At 42.1% G+C, this 22,816-nt stretch overlaps 1 non-coding gene across 1 annotated transcript; it reads right to left on the minus strand.

The window, feature by feature from the left end:
• Positions 1–19,228: 19,228 nt before the first annotated feature.
• LOC120274315 lies at positions 19,229–19,335 on the minus strand. Its single transcript, XR_005540843.1, has one exon. It is a non-coding gene; the product is annotated as a small nucleolar RNA R71 (small nucleolar RNA).
• Positions 19,336–22,816: the final 3,481 nt, after the last annotated feature.

The following is a 22,816-nucleotide window of genomic DNA, read 5'->3' on the forward strand; positions in this document are numbered from 1 at the left end:
TCTATAGTAGATGATTGTTCAGACCTTTTACAATGGTTTGAACCCAAGTACAAGGTAACTCTTAGATGCGGCAGCATGAGGTACCTTAGGTAGCAAGACCCCCGATGAGGCCCGTCAGTTAATTGAAGAAATGGGGTAAACAGCTAACAATGGAATGCTAGGGAGAAGAAAAAGTGGCCGGTCTCCATGAGATAGATGCAGTAACTTCATTGACGGCTCAAGTGGAAAATTTGAGTAAGAAGTTAGATTTTCTAACTTCAAATAGAGTAGCGGCCGTGAGTAATGGCACTGAGTGTTGCAGAGGACATGTTTCCTCCGATTGCCCGATCTCTATTGGTGATGTATCTTCGGTGGAGATTGTCGATTTTGTAGCTAATGGCATGAGACCTCAAGGAAACCCATATAGCAATACCTACAATCCGGGTTGGAAGAATCATCCCAATTTCTCATGGAGCAATCAGGGTCCACCAAAGGCCATGGGTCCACCGGGTTTCCAACAACAACAACATGCCCCGCATGTGGAAAACAAAGTTTCAGGTTTGGAAACCCGAATGAATAATTTGGAGAAGGCCTTGACTAGATTTGTGCAATCTGAAGATACAAGGTTTGAATCAGTTGAGGCTACACTTCGCAACCACACTACCTCTTTGCATAATCTTGAAAATCAGGTGGGGCAAATTATGAAGTCTCTCTCTGAAAGACCACATGGAAGCTTGCCAAGCAATACAGAGACCAACCGTAGAGAGCAAGTGAAGGCGATCACTTTGAGAAGTGGTCATGAGGTTGAAGGTAGGCTTTCAAGTGAGATGCCAATAGAACATGCACCCGAGGTTATAGAGGTAGAAGAGGCAATAAGCAAAGAGAAGGAGGTGGCACACCCACCTTTCAAGAAAAGAATCCGTTGTCCCTCTAGATTGAAAAATGACCAAGGGGATGAACAGTACAAGAAGTTAATGAGTTTGTTCGAGCAACTCCACATCAATATTCCTTTTGTTGAGGCATTGGCCCAAATGTCTAAGTATGTGAACTTCATGAAAGACTTCTTGACCAAAAAGAGGAAGTTGGAGGAGAGTGCTTCGGTGATTCCAGATGCTTCATGCTCGGCAGTGTTGCAAAGGAACATGCCGAATAAGAAGAAAGACCCGGGAAGCTTCATCATTCCATGTAGCATTGGCAATATGGTTGAAGAAATGGCATTGGCGGACTTAGGGGCAAGCATCAACGTCATGCCATACACCTTCTTTCGAAAGTTAGGCTTGGGTGGGCCTAGGCCCACTCGGATGACTTTGTATTTGGCAGACCGAATGGTAAGTGATAAGTGTCTAAATGTAGGTGTTTTCATATATGTATCGTATGCACTTTGCATGTATTTTGTGAGGTTTGATGCCCGTTTTGCGCTTAATCCTCTATTATTTGCTTGTAGGGCATATGGAAGCCATGGAGAACAAGAAGATATCATTTTGGCAAAAAGAGAAGAAAACAGGAATTTCATACTACCCCCATACTACACAGTATAGGGGCCGTATGCACTGTAGCAGCGGATTGATTTGGTGTTCTGTCCAGATTTCCATACTACCCAATATACGGGGCCGTATGGAGGCCGTATGCACCCCGTATGGAACGCGAAACTAGGGTTTCTGAGTGCTATACGACCCCCATACGACCCCTATACTGCCCGTATGCCTCGGGGGGTATATATACTCACTTTTAGGGCTGATTAGAGGACTTTTTGTTGGCCGACTTTTGGGAGATCATTTGGGAGATTTTGGGCGACCTTGGGGAGGAGAAGAAGGGCAAGAAAGCTAGAAGATCATTCAAGCCCAAGGTCCAAGGCTCTCAAGGCAAGAAGGCAACATCATTCAAAAGCGAGATCAATCACGACTTGAAGGAAGGAGAACCACGGCTGAAGGAAGCGTAATTCGGCATTCCTTTGGCGGGGGAAGCATCATTCGGCATATTCTCGCCTCATTCTTCACCATTTCATCTAGGGAGTGTCATACTATGTCTTTGTTTCATGTTTTGCTTGATTGTATGCTTTGTTATGAGATGATGACACACTAGACCCCCAAGGCCACTGGGTGTTGGTGAACCTTGGGGGGTTTTATCATGTATTTTGGATAATTACTTGTTAATTCTATGCTTGGGTATTTTTGAGATCTAATCCATTGTTTTCATGCTAAGTGTTACACCAAGGAGAAATCCGTAGCTCTTTTTATGAATGATGCATGTAGATGTGACTTGCTCGCATGTATTAGGTCATGAATGGATTAGAAGGGGGATACTTGTATCATCACACCGAGAAATTGGGTGTTTGGTAGCCCTCCATGTAGGTTTAATCCGAAGAAGAGTAGGTTTATTCCTAAGCGAGATTTCCTTGTACTTAATACAATCGTAGGGAATGTAGATTTGGAAGAAATTCTATCTATGTTCAGTATGGGATTAGGGTTCAATCGCGAGAAATTGGGGTTGTTCTAATCTTGGAATCTCATGGTCCAATTTACCCTTGCATCTTTAAATCATCATCCATGTTGCATGATAACCCCTCAAGGGGATCCACATCCATAGGCCTTTGCACTTCTTTGATTCTCTTGCTTGCTTATTGCTTGTTCTCTCTAATTTGCTAGCAAATCTTGTGTTTAGTTTTATTTGTATTTAGTAGAGTAAATCCATCACTTAAGATCTTAGGCTAGATAATAGCTCGAGAAGGAGTAATAGGAGATCCTTAGCCCCGTGGAATATGATCCTCGTGTCTTTGCATTAGGTATTACTTGGCGATCCCGTACACTTGTGGGGAAGCGATCAAGTTTTTGGCGCCGTTGCTGGGGACCATTAAAGAATTCTAGGAAACTTTTAGATTATTACTCTAGCCATTTCATTCTTTACTCATTTGTTGTTTTTCTTTTCCCTTGATCTTAACTCTCTATCATTTTTCTTGGTTGTGCAAGGTACTGTGCATGACACGGTCGAATCCGTCGCCTTTGATTACACCGGATAGTGAAATTGAAAGAACTTTGCGTCGGAGATTGAGAGAAGTTGGTGAAGGGTCGGGTACACAGAACATCGAAATTGAGGATAGAGTGTCTACAATCATGGCCGAAGAACGACGTACTTTATCCGAATATGAGAGACCCCAATTCACGGGTGATGAGTTCAGTGTTCAAGCACCGTCAGTGGCATCCAACAACTTTGAAATTAAAGCAAGTACAATCGGCATGATCCAAAATTCAGTCCAATTCAATGGTCTTGCCCATGAGGATGTGCATGACCACCTTTCCCGGTTCCTCCAAATTTGCTCTACATTCAAGATCAATGGGGTGTCGGACGATGCTATCCGTTTGAGACTATTTCCATTCAGTTTGAGAGATGGAGCTTATCGTTGGCTTACCTCATTGTCTCCGGGATCTATTAAAACATGGAAGGACATGGTGGAGAAGTTCCTTGGAAGATATTTTCCGCCAAGCAAAGCGGCGAGTTGTGGCAAGAAATTTCAGCCTTTAAACAAGGGGAGTCCGAAAACATTGTTTGAAGCTTATGAGAGATTCAAGGATCTCCTTAGAAGGTGCCCCCACCATGGTTTTTCTTCATGGATGCGAGTACAAATCATTTACAATGGGCTAAATTATGCTACTCGCCAACTCATTGATGCCACGGCGGGCGGTTCCCTTAGCAACAAGTACCGCGTTGAGGCCGAGCAATTACTTGAGTCAATGGCAAGCAATGAATCACATTGGGCCTCAAGGGGATCTTCACAAAAGACTGCTGGGCTTTATGAAGTAAGTAGTGATAATGCCTTAGCCGCAAAGGTTGACGTGTTGACTCGAAAGATTGATCTTCTTATGGGCAGTAGTTCAAGGCCCGAATCGGTGCTAAGTTGTAGTAATTGCGGTGGTGGGCACGGTGCAGCCCAATGTCCGATTGCTAGCTCGTCTGTTGCATCCGTTGAGAATGTGGACTACATTGGGGGGCAACGCAATCAAGGGAACCCATATAGTTCAACTTATAATCCGGGTTGGAAGAACCACCCAAATTTTTCATGGAACCAAGGCCAACAACAACAAAGAGGTGCACCACCTCAACGATCTCAATTTCAACAACCGGCCGTTGAGAAGAAGTTTTCCACTGAAGAGATCCTTGCCAAGTTCATGCTCAGTACCAATGACAGGTTCAATAATCTAACTAGTAGCATGGATGCACAATTTGGCAAGGTGAATGCTCAACTCACTCAGCACGCCGAGCAGTTTAGTGAAATAGGATCTGTTTTAAGAAACCTCCAAGCTTCTGTGAAATCTCTTGAGCATCGAGTGGGGGAGCTTGCGAAGGCACATTCTGAACGTCCTCTAGGTTGTCTTCCAAGCAACACAGAAGACAATCCAAGAGAGCACTTAAAGATCATTGCTCTTAGAAGCGGGAGGCAAGTGGAGACAAGGGTCGAAGTTGACCCAAGTGTCAGGAAAAGTGGGGTAGCCTCCGGGGAAGACCCCAAGCTAGTTGAAGAAAACAGTGAAGACAAAAATCTGGGCATAAATGACAAGTTCCAACAACATGGACCACCAAAATCATCCGAGTACAAGCCTCCGATCCCCTATCCAACAAGATTGAAGCATGACAAGGAGGATGTTCACTTCAGAAAATTCATCAACATCTTCAAACAACTTCATTTGAACATCCCGATAGTTGAAGCGTTGACTCAAATGCCGAAATATGCCAAGTTTCTAAAGGAGCTCCTCACAAATAAGAGAAAGTTGGAAGAAGAAGGCACGATTGCACTTACGGGGAATTGCTCGGCTATTCTAGAAAAGAAGCTCCCACAAAAGTTGAAAGATCCGGGTAGTTTCATTATTCCATGCATGCTTGAAGGTGGAGTCCAAGAGAATGCTCTAGCGGACTCGGGGGCTAGCATAAACGTCATGCCCTACACCATGTATTTGAAACTTGGCTTGGATGAATTAAGGCCCACGAGGATGACCTTACAGTTGGCAGATCGATCAACAAGAAAACCTCGTGGGATTGTCGAAGATGTGATTGTGTGAGTGGATAAATTTGTTTTTCCGGTGGACTTTGTCATCATGGACATAGATGAAGATGTGGAGATACCACTAATTCTTGGCCGACCATTCCTCAGAGCACCTCGGGTGCCTTAATTGACTTGAAAGGAGGGAAGTTGACGTTAAGAGTCGAGAAGAGGAAGTGGTGTACACTTTGCCAGCTGCCATGAAACATTCTTTAGATCATGATGACACACTTTTATTTCGTTGATGAAACTGATAGGTTGATTTCTGATTGTGTGCAGGAGGTGCTCTCTTTAAATCCTTTGGATGAATATTTGGGGGAGTTGGAGAACGAAGAAGAAGAAGAACCTCATCGTCATCCTCCAATTCACAATTTGAAGCCACCAAAAGAGAGGGTATCCTGTACTAATGCTAAAGAAAAGAATCATTTATGAAGAGAATGTGGAGGGAGATCGATGGGAGAAAAAAAGAAAGGTAACAAGCTTCATCCTCCCACATCTCATGGAGGAAAGGTAAATTTTTTTCACCCCTCTCCACTCATGAACAATTCGAGGTATTTTTCAATGTTGTCATTCAATCTACCGGGAAGAAGCAACACTACAAGGGAAACCGGGGGTGGCTTCAAATTGTTTGAACCCCCATGAGGTAAGGAACAAAGGTACGTCGAGGGCTCGTGACGTTAAACAAAGCGCTTCTTGGGAGGCAACCCAAGCATTCGGGGAGCATTTGTTTGCATTTTTCCGTATTTTTTTAGTTCTTAGTTCATTTCAATTTTCGTATTTCTTAGACTTGTTTGATTGTGAATAAGTCATGCTCATACACTTGGCACATTGCTCTCATCATTTTTATTGTGGTATATTTGTGCAACCTCTTGAGACACACATGTGTAGGTGTTAATTTATGTGCTAGATCGTCGTTTTATTCATTTTAGTCGTTTTTGGAGAAGTCGTCAAGCTTTCTTTTTCATTTTTACATCATTTGAGGCAGGTTTTCATGGTTTTGATTGGCCTTTAAAGGTTTACGGCCATACTGGGCCGTATGGAGGCCATCTAAGCTGACCACAGAGCCGATCCGGATGGCTCTGTGCTCACTTAGACGACCCCCATACGGCCCCGTATGGGGGCCGTCCAAGTCGGCTGGGTGTCTCGGCCGAGGGAAGTTACCCACTTATACGGCCCCCATACGGGGTCGTATGGGGGCCGTATGGTGGCGGGGCTTCCCCCTTTAAGGCCTCTCATTCTCTCTCTCTCTCTTCCACCTCTCATTTCTCTTCAACTCCACCGAAATTTTCTCTCTTTTCTCTCTCGATTCTTGGCCGAATGTCTTCATTTTTCTTCCAAAAACTTCTCCCAATCCATTGGAGACTTCGATCTAGTGATCTTACCCGAGTTTAAAGCTTGTTTTCTCAAGGTTTCGTCGGTATGCTTTTTCAATGCCCTAGTTTTATTCTTTCCATTTTTTGGGCATTCTTGAGACTTTTGCATGGAATTTCTTTAGCAATTTGCTTGATTTGGATGATGTGAATGTTGTGAATGAATTTTCATTCAAATTTATGTACAAATTTTTCGATTCCATGAGTATAGGGGAGACTCTTGCCGTGTGAATAGTGACCATACGGCCCCCATACGGCCGTATGGTCCCAAAAACCCAATTTTTCATTAGTCTCCTCTATCTCTACCATGTTATTTTGAGTTATCTTGTATCCCTTTGAGCTTGATCAAAGTTTTTCTTCATTGTAGGGATGCCTAACACTAAAAGGCTCGCCTCCAAGCGCCCAAGAACTACCGAACCATCCTCTACACCCGATGAACCCGTCTTCAAATTGTCCCACCATTGAGAGAGATATGATAGATTGAAGACAAAACCATTCGGGACTTTGTGCTATCTTGATTGGGAACTTGTGGACAACCTTGGGTTTGCAAGTCAAGTACGGGATTGGCTCTCACACAATTGTTGGGATAAACTCTTTGCCATTAACGAGCCAACCTTCCGTCAATTAACCTTGGAGGTCTTGAGTACATTTGAGGCGCGACAAGATGGAGAATCCGTGTGGAATGCACGAGATCCGTGACCAGCTTCACCAGGTCCTTGAGGGACAGCATCGACTCGAGGCAGATTTTCACCGTTTCATTACCTCATACTTTGGTTCTGCCTCGCATACTCCTTCTGCCACCATGCCACCACCACCATCACCAGATTGTGATGAGTAGCGGCTCGTTTGAGCATGGACACTTTTTATCTACTTTACTTTATTTTGTTATGTATTATGTTTGTGTTTTGTTGAGTTGGCATGGACCTCTTCCTCCCAACTCTTTGTGTTGAACTTTATTTTGTTTTCATCTATGTATTTTGTTAACTTTTCCCTAGTCTCTCCCTTGTTTTTGTATTTGTGAATTTTTGTGGAATGATGATGTTCCCTTTTTGCCTCGCAGGGCATTGAGGGAATTTGGTGAGCTTTCCTAGTTTTAAATGGAGGTCGGACAAGACGTGTATTGCTCACCACACCTTTTGTCGAGTCGCACCTCACGACGAACACAAGATAAACCGGGGAAGTTTTGTTTTTCACCCTCCTCTATTATTATTTGCATTGGCCCTTCTTGCATGTTTTTCATGATTAGTGTACATTGAGGGCAATGTACAACACTAAGTGTGGGGATGGGTGCATTTCATGTTTTAGGAACATTGTTTACATGCTAGTGTTACCAATGATGGCTTTATTCATTCTTGTAAGATTCTTTTTAGCTTGGACTAATGATGGATGTGAGTTACTTGTTTTTTTATGCTTTATTGAATCTGTTTCACCCCATAGTATTGTCTTGTGCACTTTGAATTTTTTTGTCGATGCCACAGGGAATAGCCAATGTGACTACTCTAACTCTCTTGTATGCTTAACACACTACTTTGAGTACTTGGCCTTAGAACACTAAGTTCTATCCTTCAATGTTTTTCTTAAGAACTTCTAAGTCTTGTTGAGCTAATCCGAGTTTTTGTGGCATGTAATGTACTCGAAGATGTGATCTAGGGTGAGAGTGAAAGTGATGAGTCTATGTCGGTATTCCTCCGCTAATGAAGTATGAATGCGTCTATGTAGACCGTAATCGAGTAGTTGGGTGGCTCTTGTGCCTAACCAGACATGTGCATCCTCTAGAAAGATTTTTAAAATGATTTTTGATGCAGGCTACGTTAGTCGGGACTCGAAAAATGTTGAATATTGAGTTGAAAAATAAAAAAACCCTAGTGATCTTTTTGAGTACCTACCAAAGGTTTTGAAAAAGAAAAAAAGGATTTAGTTTCAAGCTATAGAATTAGAAGGATCTTACTTGGCCATTGAAGTAGCACTTAGTAGTTTAAGACTTAGTATTCTTTGTATGTGGAGTGATTAGCATCTAGAGTCGATCTTGATTGAAGTCCTTGAGCTAGACCGGATCGAGGGCAAATGAGATAAAGGATTCACTTACACGCACATACATATTAGGGGTGAGACAGGATATTTTTATTATGCTTAATGACTATAACTCAACATCTATGTTTCATTATCCTTTGCTTTTGGAATCTTATATTTGCTTGAGCCAGAGGTATTGCATTTAGCCACTTCTCAGTCTCTTTGTTTTTCATGAGTTGTTTGCTTGGGGACAAGCAACGCTTAAGTGTGGGGATGTTTGATAAGTGTCTAAATGTAGGTGTTTTCATATATGTATCGTATGCACTTTGCATGTATTTTGTGAGGTTTGATGCCCGTTTCGCGCTTAATCGTCTATTATTTGCTTGTAGGGCATATGGAAGCCATGGAGAACAAGAAGATATCATTTTGGCAAAAAGAGAAGAAAACAAGAATTTCATACTACCCCCATACTACCCGAGTATGGGGGCCGTATCATCGTATGGCAATGGATTGATTTGGTGTTATGTCCAGATTTCCATACTACCCGAGTATACTGGGGCCGTATGGAGGTCGTATGCACCCGTATGGAGCGAATCTAGGGTTTTCGAGTGCTATACGACCCCCATACGACCCCTATACTGCCCGTATACCTCGGGGGTATATATACTCACTTTTAGGGCTGATTAGAGGACTTTTTGTTGGCCGACTTTTTGGGAGATCATTTGGGAGATTTTTGGGCGACCTTGGGGAGGAGAAGAAGGGCAAGAAAGCTAGAAGATCATTCAAGCCCAAGGTCCAAGACTCTCAAGGCAAGAAGGCAACATCATTCAAAGGGGAGATCGATCATGACTTGAAGGAAGGAGAACCGCGGCTGGAGGAAGCGTAATTCGGCATTCCTTTGGCGGGGGAAGCGTCATTCGGCATATTCTCGCCTCATCCTTCACTATTTCATCTAGGGAGTGTCATACTATGTCTTTGTTTCATGTTTTTGCTTGATTGTATGCTTTGTTATGAGATGATGACACACTAGACCCCCAAGGCCACCGGGTGTTGGTGAACCTTGGGGGGTTTTATCATGTATTTTGGATGATTACTTGTTAATTCTATGCTTGGGTATTTTTTTGAGATCTAATCCATTGTTTTTCATGCTAAGTGTTACACCAAGGAGAAATCCAGTAGCTCTTTTATGAATGATGCATGTAGATGTGACTTGCTCGCATGTATTAGGTCATGAATGGATTAGAAGGGGGGTACTTGTATCATCACACCGAGAAATTGGGTGTTTGGTAGCCCTCCATGTAGGTTTAATCCGAAGAAGAGTAGGTTTATTCCTAAGCAAGATTTCCTTGTACTTAATGCAATCGTAGGAATGTAGATTTGGAAGAAATTCCTATCTATGTTCGTATGGGATTAGGGTTCAATCGCCGAGAAATTGGGGTTGTTCTAATCTTGGAATCTCATGGTCCAATTTACCCTTGCATCTTTAAATCATCATCCATGTTGCATGATAACCCCTCAAGGGGATCCACATCCATAGGCCTTTGCACTTCATTGATTCTCTTGCTTGCTTATTGCTTGTTCTCTCTAATTTGCTAGCAAATCTTGTGTTTAGTTTTATTTGTATTTAGTAGAGTAAATCCATCACTTAAGATCTTAGGCTAGATAATAGCTCGAGAAGGAGTAATAGGAGATCCTTAGCCCCGTGGAATACGATCCTCGTGTCTTTGCACGAGGTATTACTTGGCGATCCCGTACACTTGCGGGGAAGCGATCAGTAAGACATCCGAGGGGTATCATCGAAGATGTACTTGTCAAGGTGGACAAGTATATATTTCCTGTAGAGTTTGTGGTGCTAGACATCAATGAGGATGCGGATGTACCCGTGATACTTGGGAGGTCATTATTGCGGACTTCCAAGGCATTGATTGACATGGACGGTAGAGAGCTAACTTTGTGAGTTGGAGATGACAAGCTCACATACCGCCTTACTGAAGCCATGCAGCATTCTCTTAATTTCAATGGTACTTTATACTTTCTAGACATTACTGATGAGATTGTTAATGGATACATGCAAGAAATGTTCAATTCGTACCCGTATGAGGGTTTGTTCGACCAAGAGGAGGATTATGAAGAAGTAATGTTGTTTGGTTCGACGGAAGAAGTACCATCTACCCCGGGGATCTTGAAGAAGGTGCTCCAAAAAATGAAGAGGGCTAGGAGACACCACCGGAAACGCTCCAAGGCTATTGGAGACGTACGTGAACCGAAGAAGTTCGATCAACCATTTCTAGATGGCCCCAAGCCCGATAATACACCCTCTACCTTCAAGAGATTGTGCTCATCATGCTTCCAAGTCATGGGTAAGAGGGCAACATTCATCTATGAGCCCCTGTGAGGTAAGACAAGGTACGTCAAGCTTAGTGACATTAAACAAGCATTCCTTGGGAGGCAACCCAAGTGTTTACTGTTTTTCTTAGTCGAATAATGTAGTCTTTGCATGAATAAATTATTAAGTGTTGGTGTCTTGATTTTTAGATGATTGTGCTGCGATTTTATTTTAGGTTTTGAGGATTCATCGTTTGTTTTCATGTGGATTTGGCGAAGTTGGGTCGTTTGAGCTTTATTTCATGTTTTTACTTGTAAAACTTGCATAATAGGGCAGGCTCTAAGTGTGTAAACATTTTCAGAAATTTTTTGCAGAGCATGCAGGTTTTTTTCTAAGGCATCCAGGAAAATACAAGGGCGTGTGGAATTTCTGCACACCCGTGGATCTGCATTGCGAGCTCATCCAGAGGAGGCTCAGGGGCGTGCGGCTGCCCCTTTGAACAACCATGCGAATATCGTACTTCCGTGGGTAATTTATCCCGAGAGCACTCAGGGGCGTGTGATCTCCTGCAGAGTTTGGTGATTTATCCCGAGAGCACACAGGGGCGTGAACTCGCCCTTTGGGCGACCTTGTCAAACCCGCACGGGCGTGGGTAATTTCAGCACGCCCGTGCAAATCTCTATAGAGGAGCTCTCTCCATCCCGAGAAGGCAGAGGGGGCGTGCATTTGCCCCTGTTAATTGGACCTGTGAATGTCCACGCCCGTGCGGCATTTCTGCACGGATGTGCGGAACACTTAGGAATTTTTTTTCGAATGTCTAGAGAAGCCACAGGGGCATGCACCTGTCCCTGTGCGGTTTTTTTTATGGAGGTGCACGGGCGTAGATAATTTTCACACACTCGTGTGGATGTACAGAATACCAAGAGGCACAATACCTTTTTAAAGAATAGTTGTTCTCTTCTTCTTCACATCCTCCATTCGTTTGAGACAACTCGTACATCATTCTCTGACCTCTTAGCGCCGATTTGGTAGGATTTTCACGAGCTTTTCCGACCGAATTTAAATTCTCTCATTTCAACTCGTCGGTAAGCCCTATTCTTGATTCTCTTCGTAAATTCATGATTTTCATAGATGAATCTAGTTAATAATGCTTCTTTCTTTAATTAGAATGATTATTTATGTTAGAATGGAGTTAGAAGTAATTGTACGTTGTATTCTTGGATTTTTGAGGCATGGCAGTGCGGTTTTCACACCCTACGGATCCACACAGGCGTGCGGAAATTCCGCACAACCGTGTGGATTTCTGCAGCATAAGTTAATTAACTTGTTTGATCGATCTCCTTTCAAATTTTGCAGATTATGGCCCCTCAGTCAAAGAAACAAGCTGATAAGTGGCCGCGTGAGTCACCGTCCGAGCCTGAGAGCGTGAGTTTCAGTATTCCAGAGCACCAGGCTCATTTTCAGCATTTGTCGAGACTGCGGTTTGGTCAGACTTGATTCCTTGATATGAGTATATTGAGAGATCTACAACAGGGAGATGAATTTGCAAACGAGGTCGAGGATCTCGTATCAGTAGGTGGTTGGAGGCAGTTATTGACGATTAGAGAGCCAGCCATCCAAGAGATTCTATCATCGTTCGAGTTCGAGAGATCTTACACGAGTTTTGACAGCCTCGATGCCATTCAGTTAAGAGCACTTGGACACCACCATAGTTTGAGCATCACTCAGTTTTCAGTTTTGCTTGTCTTATATGAGGAGGTGTTCACAGAAACTAAGGAGTATTCTCAGTTACCGACAGATTATCCTAGAGCTTTGACCACGCAGAGAGCTTATCGAGCACTATGTGGTCAGGGCCAGTATGAGACAGGAGTGTCCAAGGCCACGTGCCTTTCCCAACCTGTATACCGATATCTACATGCCCTCATGAGCAGGTTAGTGAATGGCCGTGGTGATAGCAGGGGTGTGCTGAGTCGGCAGGAGCTTCTATACCTATACTCGATAGTGTAAGGTGTGCCGATTAACCTAGGAGACATCATCGGTGAGTATATTAGACACCAGGGGCACTACGCTAGATTGGGAGCGATCTTCTAGGGCCCCTACATTATGAGATTAGTGCTGGGTATGGGTCTATTGGACATAGTTCGTGGGGTCGACAAGATGAGTATACCCGCTCTCCTGAGCCTATAGACGATGAGATTGATGGGCATGATCTACAGGGTTCAGACAGGGGTTTAAGCTTTGGTGCTACCAGCTCCAGAGACAGCTGGGGATGAGGAAGATGATGCTGAGGCTTCTCAGCCTACCCCCGAGCATGAGCCAGCACCGATGGAGATTGAGGCACCTCCAGTGGCTGGGGACGTACCCCCCCGTACATATGTTTCCACCATCTAGAGCCCATGATCGCTTTGAGAGGCTCGAGAGTGCTGTGGGGATGATATCGACAGAGTTAGCTGAGGCTCGTATAGAGATTGTTGAGATTAGGGCTGTGCAGGTTACTCAGTACACAGAGTTCATGGTACATTTCGATACACTGCAGCAGATCTTAGAGAGAGACATCACCTCATCATTTATCTTGCGACCAAAGTCTCCTCAGGCCCCATCAGCTCCTCCAGCATCTTCCTCATCACCTATACCAGCACCGGGTGGACCCACCTTGTACTTCCTCACCACCACCAGCAGTAGAGGACCCAGAGCGTGATACTGACATTTGATTTTATTTCCATTTCTTTACTTTTATGCACTTTATTTTGGACTTGTTCACACAGAAAGGACTCTTTTTCTGGCTTATTTTTATTTTGCATCTCGAGTTGTATTCATTGTTCTATCTTTTATATACTCGAGTTATTTTGTTTTTATTGAGCTTCACTGAACCGCCTCGTGTATGCGTGAAGATGGTCTTGTCATCTTGGGAATTGAGACTTTATCATGGGCACGGCCAAAGTGCTTCGCCACTTGGCCATGTGAGCTTCACAACCCGTTGGAACACTACTTCCAAGGAGTTAGCTTCATCAAAAGCGACACTAGGAATCAAGGGAGTATTGTTTTGATTGCTTCTCCCACATATATTCTTGATTGATATACATTATGAGTGAGCTTGCATGTGTACATTGGGGACAATGTACAACTTAAGTGTGGGTGGGAGTTTCATTGTGCACACATCTTTTCTATTTTGTTCTTGATTGATATACATGCTCACATAGCCAATGGCGGTTCACCTTAGTTGCATTGATTGCATTCTTGCATGTAGAAGAATTTTCAACATTGAATGTCTTCATGCTCTAGTTTTATTTGAATTTCTAGGAATTTTTGCACGATTTACATTCGTTTCACTACTCACTCTTTAAACTCTTTTGGGAACTCATGTTCGATGTTAAAGGGACTAGTTATAGTTGTTTCTTGTGTTAAAAAAAATAAAAAATAAAAAATAAAAAAAAATGAATGAAAATGAAAAGAAGGAACAAAATAGTTTTCTCGTTTATTTTGCATTTTGGGTGGAAAGAGCTACCACCTATGAAGTATAAACCTACTCTCATAAGTTGGATACTAGTTATGCCCTAATGAGAGAAAGAGCTATCTCATAGGATGAGTGAAAGCTACCACTCCGGTAGAAAGAGCTACCACCTCGAAAGTGTGAAAGCCACATTAGCGGCTGCTTGAGAAAGGGATGCCTTAGAGAATGTGTGAAGCTACTATCGTCTTTGAAATTGGTGTTGCTTTCTTGTAATAGATAAATAAGTCCCTTATACTTAGAGCTTTGAGAAGTATACTTTGGGTTGACTTGAGTGAGTCCACACATTTTCACGATTTCGGGTTTGTTGTCCTTTTTTATTCAAGTTTTTAGCTAGAGCTTCGATTTTTCATGTTTAGTGTTAAAATTTCCCTTACTTGTAGAATGCTCTCTTTGTATACTTTGGTGAACCTAAGGCCAAGCACTTCCAATATTTCCTTCATCTATGCACAGAATGTTTAATTTTTGCTTGAGGACAAGCAAAAGCTTAAGTGTGGGGGAGTTTGATAAGTGCTTGTGCAATATGAATGTGAAGCATTCTTTCCTTATGTTAAGTATTACCTTTCTCCGGTTTTTGCACTAATATGTGTGTTTTTATGTTATTTTTATGCATGTAGGGTTGTGAGGCCGATTATGAAGGAAAGAAGCCAATGTAGATCATAATGCACTGATTTTGGAGGAAATCTTGCTAAGGTTCAAACACGAAGACATAGGTCGGGTGTGAGATCCTAGAGTGTGTGTCAACCTCCTCGTATTTGAGTTAGCACAACCATTTGGAGGGGCACAAGGGCAGTCATACTCAAGCATTCTGACTTATGTATATAGAACGAGATCTCCACCAACTTTTCCATCATTGAAGAAGCAAAGTGATCCATGACGTGAATGTGTGCCCGTTTGCGTTACCTCGATGAAAGTATAGATTGGGGAAGTATTTCAGCCTAGATATTGTAGCAAGAGCATTCTCAAGATTTCCTCCAAATAGTGCGTTCACGACCAACATTGGTTTCTTTCTTTAACATTCGCTTCACAACCCTATACGCATGAAAGTAACATAAATGCACACATATTTGCGCTAAAACCTGATAAAAGTAATGCTTATCGTAAGGAAAGAATACTCCGCATTCTTATCACACAAGCACTTATCAAATTTTTCTCCCAAGGATTTAGCTCCATGAAATGCAATATTTGGAGTTAGGAGAGTATTGTTTCAATTTCCCACTCCCACGTATTTATTTGATTGCTATACTTTATATTGTGCTTGCATGTGTACATTGAGGGAAATGTACATATTAAGGTTGGGGCAAGTTCACTTTGCACATGTCTTTTACACAAGTTTTGATTGAGATACATGCTCATATAGCCAATGGTGGTTCATTTTAGTTCCAATGCTTGTATTCTTGAGTTTAGGAACAATTTTAACATTGACTATTCTCAAGCTCTAGTTTTTACTTGAATTTCTAGGAATTTTTGCCCGATGAATATTTGGGCATCACTCACTCATGAAACTCTTTTGGAAACTCAAGTTCGATGTTTAATGGACTAATTAGTTTGTTTCTTGTTCCATTTTCCTAAAAAAAATTGGAAAAGGAAAAGAAAGAAAAAATAGATATATTGTTTAGTTGTGCATTTTTGGTGGAAAGAGCTACTACCTATGAAGTATGAAGCTACTCTCATAAGTCGGATACTAGTTATGCCCTAATGAGAGAAAGAACTATCTCATGGGATGAGTGAAAGCTACCACCCCGGTAGAAAGAGCTACCACTTTAAAAGTGTGAAAACCACCTTAGCGGTTGCTTCGAAAAGAGCTACCTTAGCGGATGTGTGAAGCTACTACCATCTTTTTGTTTTGTTACATTTTATAGTTAAATAAGTCCCTTATATTTGGAACACTTAGGAGTATACTGTGGGTTTACTTAAGTGAGTTTACACACACTTACACAATCTTGGATTTATTGTCATCTTTGATTCAAGTTTTTCGCTAGAGTATTGGTTTTTTATATTTAGTGTTGAAATTTCCCTTACTCATAGAATGCGTTTCTTGCATGCTTTGGTTAACCTAAAGCTGAGCACTTTCAATCTTTCAATCTTTCCTGATAATAAGCAAAATTTTAAGTGTGGGGGAGTTTGATAAGTGCTTGTGTGTTAAGAATGCGAAGTGTTCTTTCCTTACTATGAGCATTACTTTTATCAGGTTTAAGCGCTAATACATGTGTATTTGTGTTCTTTTGCACATGTAGGGTTATGAAGTCAAGTATTAAGAAAAGAAACCAAAAGCAGATGGTGAACACAATATTTGGTGGAATCTTGGAAGGAACAAATGCGAAGACACAAGTGGCGCTCTAAGATACTTGAATGTGTGCCAACCTCCATGTATTCAAGCCATTACAATGAGTTGGAGGGGCATGAAGATAGTCATATTTGCGTATCCTGACTTGTGTATTATAGCAAGATCTTCACCAATATGGCCTTTGATTGAAGAAGAGTTGCGATCTACAGCATAAACGTGCGCCTGTTTATGTAGCATCGATGAAAAGTGTGGAATTGGGAGTGTTTTGGCAGAGTACTGCAGCAAGGCGTACATCAAATCACTATAGCAATACACTGTAGCCGTTACTGCTCACAGCCGGCCGAAAATCAAGTTTCCAGAGAATCTACACGGGCGTGTGGAAGTTCACCACGCTAGTGTGGAAATTCCACAGGGCCGTGTGGATGCCAGATTCCAGCCCGATTTTGGGAGACCCTTTTCACCCATCTCTCCAACTTTTCTCTATCTTATGGGAGGCCATTGGCTAGGGTTTTGATAGGCTTTTGTCAAGTCTTTGGAGTGGTTCTACAGATTCGACATTGCACTCTCCTTCAAAAAAGGTGATTGGGGGTGCTTTCATCGGCATCGATCCAACAATATGTGCCCTAGGCCACACAAGAGAACCTTTGGAGAAGACGAGGCTACTCCACAAGACCATAGACATGAATACCGAGGGTGTTTTTCTATGGATTACTTGTTTTTACATTCGATTTCATTATTGATTATAACTAGCTCCATGGAGAACTAAACCTCTAGTGGGTACTTAGATTTGTGAACCCTTGGATGTATTTGTTTCATTAATCATCTATTATGTTTTCCTTAATTGATGTCTTTAATTGAGTTTCATCCTTGAATGCATGTTGCATGATTTCTCCCTTAGAGTGATAATAGGGTTGAGAGTCTACATTGGTAACCTTTGTGAGTGAGTCACATACCATGAGGGTTAGACATTGCAAGATTGGAGAGGGTCGAGTGGTTGAGTCGAGAGGTAGGGGAGTGTTCCCTTTCCACTGTGATGTGATTTATCCTATCTCCATGTTCCAAGAGTTCTTTACTGTCATAGTAGAGTGAATGAGCTAAGGGATGACCTCCGCTGGGGCTTAGTTGCATAGGCAGCATAATGAAGCATTTAAGTGACTTTATCACCTAGGGTTTAATTGTGACTAGCGGTCTTTCACCTGGACCAAAGGGTTAGATCTATACATTGGAATAGGATTTATCATTTGGAATCCCTAGACTGTCTTACAACTCTGCACAGTGTGAGGTGTTGAGATTGATCGATTTCTCCACCAGGACATAATGTAAAGTTTGTCACGGCTAACCTTCGATTTGGGACCGTGTGTTTAAGGATTTCCACAACTCATTAAGCGTCGATTAGGAGATATAATAGTTGATTTTGCACTTGAAGCAATTGTCCTAGGTGCAATTATCCGAGTACCCCACTTCTATCGATTGCCTTATCTCTTATCTATTTGTGCTTCTCTATTTCTTGTTTCTTTTATTCTTGCTTTCATTAAATTTTATCAACAAAATCATTATTCCATCTTCTCTTAGTTAAATAGCAATCTTGGTATGTTTATTTTCTACTCCTTGTGGACACGATACCCACTCACATTGGATTTATTATTTTGACAAACCCATGCACTTGTAGGTCACATGCAAGGGGCGTTGTCAGCGATTTCTCTGCCAAGACATAGTGTAGAGTTAGTCACGGTTTACCTTAGGTTTGGGACCATGTGCTTTAGGATTTCTACTACTCATTAATCATTAGTTAGGAAGCATAATAGTAGGTCTTGCACTTGAAACATTTATCCTAGGAGGAGCATCGTCTGAGTACCCCACTTCTATCAATTCTATTCCCTCTCACTTACTTGGGCCTCTCGTTCTTGTTTCTTTTGTTTCTACATACATTACACTTTATCAACACAATCATTATTCATCATCGCTTGGTTAAGTAGTAATTTTAGTATTTTTATTCCCTAGTCCCTGTGGATACGATACCCCACTCACTTGGGATTTATTACTTCAACAAACTCATGCACTTGCGGGTCACACGTAAGGGGCGTTATCAAGTATTTGGTGCCATTGTTGGGGAGTAAGAATTTAGAGATACTTTGCAATTTGTTATCTTAGTCATTCATCATTCATTCTACTTCATATCTTGTTATTCTATCATCGTTCTGATTTGTATTCTTTATTTTGGTGGAGCTCCTGGTTATTCGATATTAATTGAAGATGATCCTGAACTTGAACATACACTTAGAAGAAAGGGTAAAGAACCTGTGTAAGAAACGTCGAATCTAGCTAAAGTGGATGTTGAAGGGTTTGACAACATAGCAAAATAGAATAAACAACAGAGAACACTTTCTGATTACGCTAAACCGTCAGTATTGGGGACACAATCTAGCATTGTGCGGTCCCCGATTACAGCTTTAAACTTTGAGCTAAAGCCAGCATTTATCCAAATAATACAGCAGTCAGCGCAGTTTAATGGTTTGGCCAATAAGGATCTAAACAACCATATTGAAAACTTCTTAGAAGTTTGTGACATGCTAAAGATTAACAGTGTTATGGATGATGCTATAAGACTGGGGGCTTTCCCATTCTCTCTAAAAGGAATAGCAAAGAAATGGCTACATTCTTTACCATGAGCATCCATCACGACATAGAATGAAATGGTCGAAGCCTTTCTTACAAGGTACTTCATAATGAAATATCGTCGTTTGTTGAGATGGAGCTTGAATCCTTGTTTGAGACATAGGAGAGATTCAAGGACCTCTTGCGGAAGTGTCCACAGCATGGTTTCCCCAAATGGATGATCATTCAGACTTTTTACAATTGGTTGAATCCAAGTACAAGATAACTTCTAGATGCTGCCACAGGAGGTACAATGGGGAACAAGACCCCTGAAGAAGACCAACAGTTGGTAGAGGAAATGGCCATGAATGGCTACTAATGGAATGCAAGGGAAAAGAAGAAAGTAACTAGACCCCATGAAATTGATGCGGTTACATCCTTAGCAGCCCAAGTATAGGCATTAAGCAAGAAATTGGATACATTGGCTTCACCGAGGGTGGCCGCGATCACGAGTTGTGATGGTTATGGGAGTTCGCATATGTCGTCTGATTGTCCTATTTCAATTTCTACTTTAGCCCGACTGAACAAGTAGACTTTATGGGTAATTCAGAAAGGGTACAAGGTAATCCTTATAGTCACACCTACCACCAAGGGTGGAGAAACCATCCCAATTTCTCATGGAGTAACCAAGGGCAGCAAAAGGCCATACCACCACTAGGTTTTCAACAACAACAAGCCCCGAACATGGAGAATAGAATTTCAGGCTTGGAAACCCGGATGGCTGACTTAGAGAAAGCCTTGACTAGATTTGTGCAATCATCAGATACACGGTTCGTAGTCATCGAGGCTATGCTTCGCAACCATACCACTACATTGCACAATCTAGAAAATCAAGTGGGGTAAATCGCGAAGTCTCTATCGGAGAGACCTTAAGGGTGTCTACCTAGCAACACCGAGACTAATCCAAGAAAATAAGTGAAAGCGATCACTTTGAGAAGTGGTTGTGAAGTTGAAGGTAGACTTCCTAATGAGAAGACCAATGTTGAAGCACTGGAGGTCGTGGAGGTTGAGGAGAGAGCAAACAAATACATCCTAGGGTTCACAAATCCAAGTACCCACTAGGGGGTTTAGCTCTCCATGGAGCTAGTTAGAATCAACAATGAAATTGAATGTCAAAACAAGTAATCCATAGAAAACCCCCTCGATAGTCATGATGATGGTCTTGTGAAGAAGCCTCATCTCCTCCAAAGATCCCCTTGTCCGACCTAGGACACAGCTCACCAGATCGGTGTCGACGAAAGCTCTCCCAATAACCTTCTTCCAAGTGCAGCGCGATGTCAAAGCTAAAATACCTCTCCAAACGCCCTACCAATACCTCTCAAAACCCTAGCTGTAGCCCCCTCTCAAGTTTGGGAAAGAATGGAGAAAAGAATCCTGAAATCGGGGCTAAATCGCAACTTAAATAGGGCTGGAATCGGGCATCCACACGCCCCTGTGAATTTGCCACACGGGCCTGTGGGATTTCCACATGGGCATGGATAATTTCTACACGCTCATGTGGATTCTCTGGAATTCTCTTTTCAGCAGGCTATGAACAGTACTTACTACAATAATTTGCTACAGTTTTTGCTACAGTGTCCTGCTACAGAACCATCCTGAAACACTCCCGAATCCATGTTTTTATCGAGATAACGTCAACGGGCACATGTTCACGTCGTAGATCGCTTTGTTTTTTTAATAACCGGCCTCATTGTTAAAGATATTTCTCTCAATGCACAAGCTGGGACACGCGAATGTGATTGTCTATGTGCCCTCCAAACCATTGTGCTAGCTTGAATACACGGAGGTTGGCACACATTCTCGCATCTTGAACCCGACTTATGTCTTCGCATTCGACCCTTCTCAAGATTTCCTACAAATAGTGTGTTCATGATCTACATTGGCTTCTTTCTTTAACATTCGGCTTCACAACCCTATATGCATTAAAGTAACACAAATGTACAAGTATTAGCACTAAAACCTGATAAAAGAAATGCTCATCACACGGAAAGAACACTTCGCATTCTTATCACACAAGCACTTATCATTCATTCATTCTATTTCACATTTTCTTATTCTATCGTTGTTATGTTTTTTCTTTTCTTTTTGGTTGCAGCTCCAGGTTATGACCCAAGGGAACCTTTCACAAATTGTTGAAGGAGATCTTGAGCTTGAGCGAACACTTAGAAGAAGGGGGATAGAACATGTACAAGAACAGTCAATCCGAGCTGAAGTAGAAGGTCAAGTGTTACATAATATGGTAGAATAGAATGAGCAATAGAGAACACTTTCTGATTATGCTAGACCCTCAGTTTTGGGCATACAATCGAGTATTGTGCGACCCCCGATTACAACTCCGAACTTTGAGCTAAAGCCGGCATTCATCCAAATAATTCAGCAGTTATCACAGTTTAATAGTTTGCTTGATGAGGATCCAAACAACCATATAGAGAACTTCTTAGAAGTTTGTGATATGCTGAAGATTAACGGTGTATTAGATGATGCTAGCAGATTGAGGGCTTTCACATTTTCTCTAAAAAGAAGAGCCAAGCAGTGGCTTCACTCCTTGCCAAAAGCATCCGTCACAACTTGGAATGAGATGGTCAAAGCTTTCCTTTCAAGATACTTTCCTTCGTGTAAGTCGGCCAAGCTTCGCAATGAGATATCATCGTTTGTGTAGATGAAATTTGAGTCATTGTTTGAGACATGGGAGCGCTTCAAGGATCTCTTGCAGAAGTGCCTATAACACTGATTTTCTGAATGGATGATCATTCAAACTTTCTATAATGGGTTGAATCCGAGTACAAGGCAATTGGTAGATTCCTCCGCAGGAGGTACAAGGTTGTGAATGGGGAGTCAGACGCAAAGGTTGTGAATTTTATAATGGGTCTTCCGCATGATTTCTATAATTGGTAGATTCCTCCGCAATGGGGAGTCAGACGCAAAGGTTGTGAATTTTGGTGAGAGTTTTCGCGAGCACTTTGAAGGCAAGGCGGCTAGTGTTTTGGAGGAGGTCTTTGGCGATATTGGGGGGCGTCCATCACCAACTTTGATCGATCTTCTCTCCGTCATAGCATAGAGAGAGCCTTCAGTGACCTAGCTTCGGAGAAGGATTCTTCAAGACGTTGGGCGACCCATTAAGGCCATCATCACGAATTTAAGGGGGTTTTACTTCATGGTTTTCATTACTTTTCATTGTAATAATCATTGTTTTGTAATTTGCTCCATGGAGGGCTAAACCTTAGTAGGTATTAGGGCATGTGAACCCTAGGATCTATGTTTTTGTAATGATTTGCTTTATGTTTCTATTAATCCAAGTTGATTTGAGTTTTAATCTTGTATTCTCGTTGCTTGCTTGTTTAATTAATCCTTGTGGTTGATTGGATTTGCATGATTTGTTTCTTTGATGTGAGAGAAGTCTCCATTAGAGTTAGAACATCAAGGTTAAATGGGGTTGAGAAGGTGAGTCATGAGATAGTTGAGTGTCCCATCTCCCTTCCGATTGAGTGTTTCCTATCTCCGCATTCCCTAAACTCTATGCAACCATATTTGGTGTGAGGCGTGAGATTGAGAGATTTCTCCGTCGGGACCTTGTAGGGGATTAGAGATCCTTCGCCGGGAATTAGGGTTGGATCTATCTTTAGGAATCGGTTTCACTCTTAGGTGTCCC

Source organism: Dioscorea cayenensis, chromosome 12 (assembly GCF_009730915.1).
Source record: "Dioscorea cayenensis subsp. rotundata cultivar TDr96_F1 chromosome 12, TDr96_F1_v2_PseudoChromosome.rev07_lg8_w22 25.fasta, whole genome shotgun sequence".
Lineage (NCBI taxonomy): Eukaryota > Viridiplantae > Streptophyta > Magnoliopsida > Dioscoreales > Dioscoreaceae > Dioscorea > Dioscorea cayenensis.